Here is a 12,666-nt window from a genome sequence, read left to right as displayed (position 1 = left end):
ATCACAATTTGTCACTCACTAAGTTAATAAGATTTCAAAACTAAACTTTGTTAACCTTGTCAAAACAAATACCACAAGACACAAAATCCGCCAAACTGAGAAATAAAATAAATGCTGTTGGACCAGTTCCACCACCTTCATTTCATGCGTTCTGATTATGTCGACTCCAAACTAGGCTACCTCTTTTCCCAAAAAGGAAGGAATATGCCGGACGAAAACAGTGGACAAGTGGCAATAATTTTTAAGGTCAGCGTGGTCCATTATAAACATTATTCAGTGCACATTTTATAGCATTCCACTAATATTAAAGTTAGACTGATTGATTACTGGATTAGTTTCATTGTTCAGTTAAGTTGTTATTGCATGCAATGGATAAAAATTTCAGCATTGGGAAAATGTAGTAATGTTTGGAATAATTACAATCACAAATTACTTTGTGAAATAACTCCACAGAGGCTGGTATCCCATCATCCATTCATCCTTTACTTACACATGGAGAGTCTTTGACACAGTTGATGAGAATTGCAATACATCAATTAAGTCCAAAATGTTATGCTGATTCTGTGACCATTTCTTTTCATTTCTTTATACCAAACAAACTGCAGCTCAAAAGAGGTAACACTTTCTCTGGCACTTAAGTGAAGTGAAACTCTGGTCTAACATTTTCCTTGTACCCAGAGTGATTTGGATATTTCATGGTCTTTGCACATCTAACATCTTTGGCTGAGTCTAATGGTGTTTCTGATTTAATTTATTCCTAACATTTATCTGTGCATTGAGAATCAGTGACAACAACAGAACAATGTGCTGTTGCAAGCTATCAGCATGTAACAGCATGAAATCCTTACGTGCTTGACCTTACTTAAACTATTGACTTCCTATAATTACTTAGAAATTAACCGAAGTCTCAGAAGTACATGAAATATTTTTCCCCTGTTCCTCCAATGGGAAAGAACATTGAGCAAATCCATATGTGAGCACTATTCTTTCAAGTGCCTGCATGTGGAAGGAAAGATGAACTGCTTTCAAAGGATTCCAAAGTGCCTCACATATAGTAGATTACTTACAATATACAGTCAAACTGTTACTTAGGTAAATGTAGCAGCAAATATATACGCAGGGGTCTGTAAGAGCAACTAAAAGGGTGATGGTGTTAGTTGAGAGCCATTTAAGGTGGTCAGCAAGAAGACCAAGAAAACTATTCAGAAACAAAACAAGGAGGATGGGCCTGGCCTCGCTGCCGCGGAACGCTCCGAGTAGTTGGACCGTTCCGTATCACCTGTCCTTTGTGGAGAAATTTATGAAGAAAAACACCTTTGACCACAAGTCCATCAGGAAGTGGTCAGCACGTAGTGTCCTTGAGACCCTTTGGGAAAAGGAGAGGGCGGATCCTATCGAGCGGTTCCCTGAGCAGACTGTCAAAGTCATTTGGCAGAATGCCTCATCGCCAGAACTTTCCAACAAGCACCAAGACATGGCTTGGCTGGTGGTGAGAAGGGCTCTGCCTGTGAGATCCTTTATGCACGCCCGGACTCTCTGCCGCACCGCACGCTGCCCTCGAAGTGGCCGCGGGGGGAGGGGGGGGGGAAACGAGATTGTCTCATACCTCCTTCTGGAATGTGCCTATGCAAAGGAAGTCTGGAGAAGAATGCAATGGTATTTGTCAAGTTTCGTCCTGAGCAGCTCCGTGACGCGGGACTCCATGCTCTACGGCCTGTTCCCCGGGACGCACACCGAGACGAACATCAACTGTGCCTGGAGGATCATCAACTCGGTCAAAGATGCTCTTTGATCTGTCCGAAACCTGTTGATCTTCCAGCTGAAGGAGCTGTTGAGTATGTATTATAAACATTCATGGACAGTTCGGGGAATGACTATACAATTAAAGTTTTCAGAAGCGTAAGAATAATAACCAGTACAATGAGAGAATGTTTAACTATTCAAATATTAATGGGGATAGTTTTAGGGTGCAAGGTAGGGAGGGAACAAAGTCTTTAAATTGCATTCAGGAAAACATTTTATACGAAGTGAAGACAACTTTTTGCAGATGGAAATTCTTGACTATCTAAAATATTTGTGCAGGAGGGGAGGACTGGAATGAGAAAAAGTGTTGGGTAGAAGTCAAGAGTTCTATTTGTCACAATACCTGCAACTTGTACAGATACCAGAATGACAGTGATGGGATTTAAGAAGATTCAAAGCAGAAATGGGTCAAAGACTTGAATGGTCTTTGTGTTCTGGAAGTTATGATGATCTCAGAGTCGCTGACCCAATGAGTTACAGCAGCAACTCCTTCAAGGGCTTCAAGCAATGTAGGCATGTCTATACCCTGATGGTTAACTCAGTTGGCTGGCTGTTTGGTTTGTGATGAAAATGTGCTGCTGGAAAAGCACAGCAGGTCAGGCAGCTTCCAAGGAACAGGAGAATCGACGTTTCGGGGATAAGCCCTTCTTCAGGAATGAGGAAAGTGTGCCCAGCAGGCTAAGATAAAAGGTAGGGAGGAGGGACTTGGGGGAGGGGCGTTGGAGATGCGATAGGTGGAAGGAGGTCAAGGTGAGGGTGATAGGCCAGAGTGGGGGTGGGGGCGGAAGGGCAGGAAGAAGATTGCAAGTTAGGAAGGTGGTGCTGAGTTCGAGGGATTTGACTGGGACAAGGTGGGGGGAGGGGAAATGAGGAAACTGGAGAAATCTGAGTTCATCCCTTGTGGTTGGAGGGTTCCTAGTCGGAAGATGAGGCGCTCTTCCTCCAACCGTCATGTTGCTATAGTCTGGCGATGGAGGAGTCCAAGGACCTGCATGTCCTTGGTGGAGTGGGAGGGGGAGTTGAAGTGTTGAGCCACAGGGTGGTTGGGTTGGTTGGAATCCATACAATAAACAAACAGTTCTTTCTAGCCATATCGGAAATTAAAGACAGTAAGTACCAAAAACTTTCATGTACTTACCCCCACAGTCTGGGTTCCTCAACTGTTCCAGAATCTTCCATCGGCCTCCGAAATCAGTCCGGCGCCATTGACCACGCGGCCGCTACAGCGCCCGCGGCAACAACCACCGCCGCGGACCATGACGTCACTTCCGCCCCCACCGACCTCGCAGCCTCCGCGATCGCCGCCCAGACAACCGCCTCCACGATCGCCAGGAAGACCATCGCCGACAGATTCGCGGCCGCCGCGGCTATTGGGAATAACACTGTCTCTGTCGTCGCCACAGCCACTTCCGCCCCCTGGGTTGCCATCGCCGCAGCCACTTCCGCCCCCAGTGACATCACTAACCTGCACGACCACAACGCCGCATGTATCTCCGCCCCCACGCCGATCTCCGTCACCACGCTTAACTCCACCCCCACGCTGATTTCTGTCACCGTGCCTAACCCCGCCCCCACGCCAATCTCCGTCACCACGCCTAACCCTGCACCCACACCGATCTCCGTCACCACGCTCAACTCCGCCCCCACGCCGATCTCCGTCCCTGCCCCGACGCCCAACCCTGCCCCCACTCCCAGCTCCAGCCCCACACCAGGTCCTAGCTCCCAGCCCTGCCGTGTTTTCACCATCCCTCCAGAACTACCCCTCTCTGAGGATGAAAGATCAGTCCTCAGCAGATCCCTCACCTTCATTCCCCTACTCTCTCGGATTAACGAGTTCAACACGCGGCGTGACATCGAACAATTCTTCCGCCACCTTCGCCTCCGTGCCTACTTCTTCAACCAAGACTCTCGCCCACCCTCTGACGACCCCTTCTCTAGCCTCCAACACACCCCATCCACCTGGACACCCCGTGCTGGCCTCTTACCCGCCCTCAATCTCTTCATAGCCAACTGCAGCCGCGACATTAACCGCCTCAACTTCTCCACCCCTCTCACCCACTCCAACCTCTCACCCTCAGAATGTGCAGCCCTCCACTACCTCCGTTCCAACCCCAACCTCACTATCAAACCAGCAGACAAGGGAGGCGCGGTAGTAGTTTGGCGCACCGACCTTTACACCGCTGAGGCTAAATGCCAGCTCGCGGACACCTCCTCCTACTGCCCTTGACCATGACCCCACCTCCCACCACAAAACCATCATCTCCCAGACCATCCATAACCTCATCACCTCAGGGGACCTCCCATCCACCGCCTCCAACCTTATAGTCCCACAATCCCGCACCGCCCGTTTCTACCTCCTGCCCAAAATCCACAAACCTGACTGCCCCGGACGACCCATCGTCTCAGCCTGCTCCTGCCCAACCGAACTCATCTCTGCATACCTCGACACGGTCCTGTCCCCCTTAGTCCAAGAACTCCCCACCTACGTTCGGGACACCACCCACGCCCTCCACCTCCTCCGTGATTTTCGCTTCCCCGGTCCCCAACGCCTTATCTTCACCATGGACATCCAGTCCCTGTACACCTCCATCCCCCATCACGAAGATTCAAAGCCCTCCACTTCTTCCTTTCCCGCCGTACCAACCAGTACCCTTCCACTGACACCCTCCTTCGACTGACTGAACTGGTCCTCACCCTGAACAACTTCTCTTTCCAATCCTCCCACTTCCTCCAAACGAAAGGAGTAGCCATGGGCACCCGCATGGGCCCCAGCTATGCCTGCCTCTTCGTAGGATATGTGGAACAGTCCATCTTCCGCAGCTACACTGGCACCACCCCACACCTTTTCCTCCGCTACATCGATGACTGTATCGGCGCTGCATTGTGCTCCCACGAGGAGGTTGAACAGTTCATCCACTTTACCAACACCTTCCACCCCGACCTCAAATTCACCTGGACCGTCTCAGACTCCTCCCTCCCCTTCCTAGACCTTTCTATTTCTATCTCAGGCGACCGAATCAACATGGACATTTACTATAAACCGACCGACTCCCACAGCTACCTAGACTACACCTCCTCCCACCCTGCCCCCTGTAAAAACGCCATCCCATATTCCCAATTCCTTCGCCTCCGCTCCCAGGAGGACCAGTTCTAAAACCGTACAACCCAGATGGCCTCCTTCTTCAAGGACCGCAATTTCCCCCCAGACGTGGTCGATGATGCCCTCCACCACATCTCTTCCACTTCCCGTTTCTCCACCCTTGAGCCCCGCCCCTCCAACTGCCACCAGAATAGAACCCCACTTGTCCTCACCTACCACCCCACCAACCTCCATGTACAGCGGATCATCCGCCGTCATTTCCGCCACCTCCAAACGGACCCCACCACCAGGGATATATTTCCCTCCCCTCCCCTATCAGCGTTCCAAAAAGACCACTCCCTCCGTGACTCCATTGTCAGGTCCACACCCCCCAACAACCCAACTTCCACTCCTGGCACCTTCCCCTGCAACCGCAAGAAATGCAAAACTTGCGCCCAAACCTCCCCCCTTACTTCCCTCCAAGGCCCCAAGGGATACTTCCATATCCGCCACAAATTCACCTGCACCTCCACACACATCATCTATTGCATCCGCTGCACCCGATGTGGCCTCCTTTATATTGGGGAGACAGGCCGCCTACTTGCGGAACGTTTCAGAGAACACCTCTGGGACACCCGGACCAACCAACCCAACCACCCCGTGGCTCAACACTTCAACTCCCCCTCCCACTCCACCAAGGACATGCAGGTCCTTGGACTCCTCCATCGCCAGACCATAGCAACACGACGGTTGGAGGAAGAGCGCCTCATCTTCCGCCTAGGAACCCTCCAACCACAAGGGATGAACTCAGATTTCTCCAGTTTCCTCATTTCCCCTCCCCCTACCTTGTCTCAGTCAAATCCCTCGAACTCAGCACCACCTTCCTAACCTGCAATCTTCTTCCTGACCTCTCCGCCCCCACCCCACTCCCTATCACCCTCACCTTGACCTCCTTCCACCTATCGCATTCCCTCCCCCAAGTCCCTCCTCCCTACCTTTTATCTTAGCCTGCTGGACACACTTTCCTCATTCCTGAAGAAGGGCTTATGCCCGAAACGTCGATTCTTCTGTTCCTTGGATGCTCCCTGACCTGCTGCGCTTTTCCACCAACACATTTTCAGCTCTGATCTCCAGCATCTGCAGTCCTCACTTTCTCCTCCTGTTTGGTTTGTGATGTGAAGTGAAGCTAACAGCATAAGTTCAATTCCTGTATCAGCTAAGGTTACTGTGAAGGATGCTCCTTCCCCTCCCCTGAGGCATGGTGACCTTTCGATTAAGCCACCACTAGTCATCTCTCTAATGAGGGAGCAGTCTTATGGTCTGGTAAGACTATGGTGATTTTACTTACTTCCAGAGATTTCATAATCATGAGATCCATTCCAATTCATAATGAATTTCCTGAAGCCTCCCTCTTTTATACTTGTAAACCTTAGGCCTACTTTTTTCATTCTTCCAGTTACATCTCAAGTTAATGTTATCTTCTAAGAATTTATCTTAATTCTTGTAGATATTGAGCTCCTATGTGCGATGCCTACAATACAATTCAAGATCTCATAAGGTGGATACGTTTCTGAAGGTTAAAGTGAAAATTACAATCAGAAACATAAGAACTGGTTTTATTCTAACAATTGCTCAATGTCAATAAAAAAAACAACAGACAAAAGAAAGGCATAATCAGAATAAATAACAAATCATTATTATTTTGTAGTCAGCCCTGCAGCAATATTATGTTTAGTTTAAAATAAATTAACATTAAAAAATCAAACAGCTGCAATAAATGGGAGTATGTAAACTAAAAATCATCCGAAAAGTTTTGTGATCTGGGAATCTAACAGGAATATTACTAATCTTTTAAAACAAGCTTGATATCAAAATCAAACCATTTGTTTAGAGATACAGGGTGGAATCTTCTGCTGCCAGAAGTAGTGTGCTTAAAGCTAAGGTCACTTAGCTCGGTAGGATGATGGTGTATTCAAACCTTGCCATCTGTTTGCCTCCATCCGAATTAAGTACTGTCAGGGAGCTCCAGGGTCTGCTTTCCTACCTACTCCAAAAAACCATTGAGGAATGTGGCCAATCAAAGATAACTAAAGGGCCTTGTTGCTGGGATTAACGTAGCTGCAAGCAGACCTCTGACTGGGCAGCATGCCTAATAGACTACACTCTATGGGCCATTTATCAGTACAGTATGGGCTGGGGTGGTAGTGAGACTCTTTCATCAAAAGCAACCAGTGCCTGAGTGAGGGACTGGACATAGTAAGGGAAAAGGGTATACCTGCTCTGATCCATTCCCCTTACTTACTCTCAACCTCCCTGACCTCATCTGCCCCTGACCTCCCACCCAAGAACAACCATGAAATCCTGGGAGTCCAGTGGGAGGTGGGTCTCTTCTTGCAGTAGCCATGGCTTTTTCCATGGGCAAACTGAGTGCAAGAGCTGCCGACCTCTGATTATTTGGCAGCTCTTGCTTGGTGGGACATCAGTCCCTTGGTCTTGACTCTGGGTGACAACCTGCTGGTGCCATCAGCAGTTCCTCATTGCCATGTGATTCAATGTGCTTTCACTGGAAGAGGTAACACAGACCTCTCATCAGCTCTCCAGCTAGCAGGCGAGGCCTTGACAATAACCCTCTAGCAGATCCAATTGTCGTTGGGAATGTGTTAACCAAGAAATAACTGCAAACACTTGTTCACACCTAACTGTATTCTGACATTGAAGCTTTGGGGGGTATGCATTAACAAGACTTTCAAAATAATAACCATTGCCTCAATGTGTCTGGAATGACCCCACATTCCTTGGAAATGTTAATCTCAAATTGTTACAGAAAGTAAAACATATTCACCAACTTGATGCAGCTGAAAAAGCTAGAACTTTCTCCAACAGACATCCTCATGTGTAAATTGGCTTTCATGGACTCATGATCAAACCATTTGATTTGCAGACACATCGCTTAGCTGAGATAGCAGGATTCCCCATGGTGCTGGGAGACATTATCACTCTCACATTGCTTTGCAAGAATACCTCATTCAGGATGTTAAATGGAACTGGAAAATGTCCCATTCTAATGCAGTTGGCAGGTCACCATTCACAATGTGTCATGTTGGTGAGTGTCTGCTTTCCTTACAGCAGTAATGCTGTGACAGTCATGTGGATAGGTAATGCATGTGCAGCATGGAAGTTGATAAGGAAAATTGCCATTGTCCTTGTCACCAAGCAGCCATGTCTCAGTGTTCTACCCTTCATGACAAAAAGGCAATACGACTGTAATATTTTAACACAAGTGCTCAAATTAAGTCACATTCTTTTAGGAACTACAAGACATCTCATGAGGCGGTGAGGTCAAGAGTGTGGGATTTGCCTCCTTTTCTATCCTTCTTCGCTCCTCCCACCTTCTTATCAAGTAGTTGGGGTTTGATGAATGATGCAACTTGTTGAACGGGTTGTTGTCATTCTGAGTGATTGGTAGCTTGCTACATGAGGTCATCAAACTCAAAGGCATTACACTTCAGGAAAAGCTTTCAGACTTTGCAGTGTTTCTTTGTCCTCCTTTGGAAGATTGGACATGTGAGAGTTGAACAAAAATGACACAATATCCTTTCCATCCACATAGATCTTGCTGGGGTGTTATCTTAGTTCATGTGAACATGGCTTCAGGGATACTGGACAGCAGGCTTACACTGAACCCAGAGGAGGTGGTGAGGGCATTGTTGACTAGATTTCTCTAGTACTCTTATGCCTCATTGATATGCAGTCCATGCCTCACTGCAGGACAGGAGGGTGGAGGCAACAACTATGTTTGACATGCAAACTTTTGTTCCCTTATGAAGATCTAGTTGTCACTGCTGTAGTTTGTATCAGGCTGAGCCAGTGCAACTGACCAGGTGTTGGATCTTCTCATAAATAGCTCTAAGGCAAGGGAATTAATCAAAATGTTCCAGAGTCTTGCTGTTAACATATATAGGAAGTTGAATATGCTCCTGACCAAGGGTGGGTTATTATATGAGTTTTCCTTTGACAACAGCCAAAGACAGGGTGAAAGTGTGGACTGCAGATGCTGGAGATCAGAGTCAAGATTGAGTGGGGCTGGAAAAGCACAGCAGGTCAGGCAGCATCCATGGAGCAGGAAAATCGATGTTTCGGGCAAAAACCCTTCATCAGGAATGAGGCAGAGGACCTCCTGGGTGGAGAGATAAATGGGAGGGGGGTGGAGCTGGGGAGAAGGTATCTAAGAGTGCAATAGATGGATGGAGATGGGGATGAAGGTGATAGGTCGGAGAGGAAGGTGGAGCAGATAGATGGGAAGGGCGATTGACAGGTAGTACAGGTCATGAGTTGGCAGGTTGGAACTGGTGTAAGGTGGGGGGAGGGGAAATGAGGAAACTGGTGAAGTCCACATTGATGCCCTGGGGTTGAAGTATTCCGAGGCAGAAGATGAGGCGTTCTTCCTCCAGGCGTCAGGTGGTGAGGGAGCGTCGGTGAAGGAGGCCCAGGACCTCCATGTCCTTGGCTGAGTGGGAGGGGGAGTTGAAATGTTCGGCCATGGGGCAGTGGGATTGATTGGTGCGGCTGTCCCGGAGATGTTCCCTAAAGCGCTCTGCTAGGAGGTGTCCAGTCTCCCCAGTGTAGAGGAGACCGCATCGGGAGCAACAGATACAATAAATGATATTGGTAGATGTGCAGGTAAAACTTTGATGGGGCCTTGGATGGAGGTGAGGGAGGAGGTGTGGGTGCAGGTTTTGTAATTCCTGTGGTGGCAGAGGTGAGTGCCAAGAGGGGAGGGTGGGTTGTTGGGGGGCGTGGACCTGACCAGGTAGTCACGAATTGAATGGTCTTTGCGGAAAGTGGATAGGGGTGGGGAGGGAAATATATCTCTGGTGATGGGGTCTGTTTGTAGGTGGCGGAAATGTCGGCGGATGATGTGGTTTATGCGGAGGTTGGTAGGTTGGAAGGATGAGGACCAAGGGCGTTCTGTCCTTGGTCAAAGACAGACTGAGTTTCTTGCATGCAGGATTAAAGAGGTTGAGAGTAGCTTGGAAATATAATGCAGAGTGGGCAGTGACATTGCAGTCATCCACAAACTGTGGAGATGTCTCTCTGTAGAGGTCAGTTTAATTTTGACAGGGTGTCAACTGAGGTTCAAGTATTTTCTACTTAAAAAATATTTAATAGTGACACCAGAGGCAGTTGATTATTGATGAGGAAAATTGCCATTGCCAGGTAGTTTGTAAGTACTAAGTGATCACACACACATGCTTAACTTTGAGTGAGAAGGTTGTGGGTCAATTCACACTCCCAAAATTCAGCAGGTTTTCCAGGTTAACACCAGAATATATTACTGTTCTGTTGTCCTGTGTGAGTTAATTTTGTCAATCACAATTTGTTATGAAGATTCAAACGTCTAAGAAGCTTGATGATGAACCTGAAAGGCTGATATCTCAAGGTAAGGGTAAAGTCGTCATTGTCCCAGGGGATTGTTGGACTGCTCTATCATAAGACAGAGACAACTGGTGGTGATTTAACCTGAGGGTCAATGTGCCTTAGGTCGGGGGAGAAGCTGAGAAGGATGGTCCGTCCTGATAATCTCAACCAATGTGGGAATTAAACGCATGCAGTTAGTGCTGCTTTGCATTCTCAAAACAGATTGGATTCTGAACTGATGTTTCCTGTTAAGGGAGACAGGAGAACTACAAGACACAATTATAAAAATTAATGTTATCCCATGTAAGACAACGATGAGAAACATGTTTTTCTTTCTAAGGGCTATGTACACTTTGTGGGATAACTGCTACCACATACACTGACTTTTGTTGAATCCATTGAGTGTTCACAGAGACTAGTTCTCCAACTTTTATTTTTTACATTGTCAATGTGGAATTTGTCTTTCTGTAGATTCAAGTTGATAATTGTTACTATTTTTGGCTTCAGTAGTTTTTGTTCACTGATGGAAAGATAATCTGGGTGTGGTATAACATTCATCACTGAACTGGAGTACATTCCATGCAATTAGTAGTTATGTTTCTCCATATTATGATTGGCTGGGGTTAATATTTCAATGACAGAATGTTGAATTTCCCAATTGTTTATCAAGTGTGCGAGTACCTCACTCATTAGCTGATTGACGTCCTCTCTCATCATAATGGTTAGCACGCCATGAAAATGGAAATATGCTATTGCCCTTGCTACAACCTCACTGGTAGTTGTAAGGTCAGCCATTTTCAGTAGACTAAATCGTGGTTGACCGTGACAGGATAATCCATATCAGGTTAAGAGTGTAAAGGATCTATTCCAAATTTCATCCTTGGATGTCACGAGTCAGTCAGCTCTTTAGCTAACTTAGCTGAAAATGTGTTGCTGGAAAAGCGCAGCAGGTCAGGCAACATCCAGGGAACAGGAGAATCGATGTTTCGGGCATAAGCCCTTCTTCAGGAATGGCTTTAGCTGACTTAGTTTGATGTCACTGTTTAGTATGTCCTTTGTCTCATCACATTTGGCCAATATAGTAGCTCTCTGGCCATCCTGAGACATGGCTCAATTTCAGGATGGTTTACATGAATTTGCTTCAGCATCTGCCTCTCAGCACCAGGGCCCCAGGTTTGATTCCAACCTTGGGTGACTGTCTGTGTGGAGTATGTACATTCTCCCCGTGTCTGCGTGGGTTTCCTCCGGGTGCTCCGGTTTCCTCCCACAGTCCAAAGATGTGCAGGTCAGGTGAATTGGCCATGCTAAATTGCCCATAGTGTTAGCTGCATTAGTCAGAGGGAAATGGGTCTGGGTGGGTTACTCTTCAGAGGGTCAGTGTGGATTTGTTGGGCCGAAGGGCCTGTTTCCACGCTGTAGGGAATCTAATCTAATCACTTTTCTCATCTATCTCAATAGCATGACCTGGGGGTCTGTTTAACTCATTTGGCTGGGTGGTTGGTTCACACAGCAGTGTGATACTGACAGCATGGACTCAATTTCTGCACCAGCCAAGGTTACCATGAAGACCTCTTCCCTCTCCTGAGGTGTGGTGGCAATGAGGTTAAATAACCACCAGTTGTGTCTCTCTAAAAGACAGCATTCCAATGGCCAGGCAAGACCTATCTTGACATTATGAACAATTTTGCACCTTTGTAAAATGTGAAAACTTGGGTGATCCCAATACTCTCTCACACAAACATCTATGTCGTCGGCAGTTTTAAGTCTGCCTTTCACCTCAACTTCATGTAGATTTGAACATTGCATCTCATTTTGTAATTTGCTTGGTCCAAGTAAAATATGTGTCTGTCAGATTAAATGGATGGAATTTTATCGGGGTCTGAGTAATGTGGCCATGGTGAGATTTCAGGCAAAATATTCAGCAAGGCCTGTTTTAAAGTTGGGAACATCTTGGTCTATCTTCAATGATTTTGTCAAACAACAAGACAAGTGTCTCTCTAGGCAGCAGTAAGTAGCCAATTAACCAGAATTACATCTTGTTAAATGTCTTATTAATGCTGCACCACACTTCATTAATTTTCAACTTCCTACCTTTCCAAACACACTGAGCAAGCCAGACATTGAGAAATCTCAACATGGAGGCCAAAGAAGGCTCCATGACTTCAGTTCACCTTTGGCTTTAACCAGCCTCCATCCTGCTCAGCTCCAAACAGTTTCACAAGCTATGATCCATGGGCCCAGCTACATGTATTCCCATCCATGGATTTGGCAATCACCATTTGCAAATCCTAAGAACCATCATGGCACCTCTCCAATTCACTCACAGGTCATTATTGAAGCACAGACTTACACTGTAGAATGTACCA

This window comes from Chiloscyllium plagiosum, unplaced genomic scaffold (assembly GCF_037043375.1).
Source record: "Chiloscyllium plagiosum isolate Xiang-an unplaced genomic scaffold, Cpla_swu_hap1 HiC_scaffold_13, whole genome shotgun sequence".
NCBI classification, from domain to species: Eukaryota; Metazoa; Chordata; class Chondrichthyes; order Orectolobiformes; family Hemiscylliidae; genus Chiloscyllium; species Chiloscyllium plagiosum.
This window is presented reverse-complemented; position numbering follows the sequence as displayed.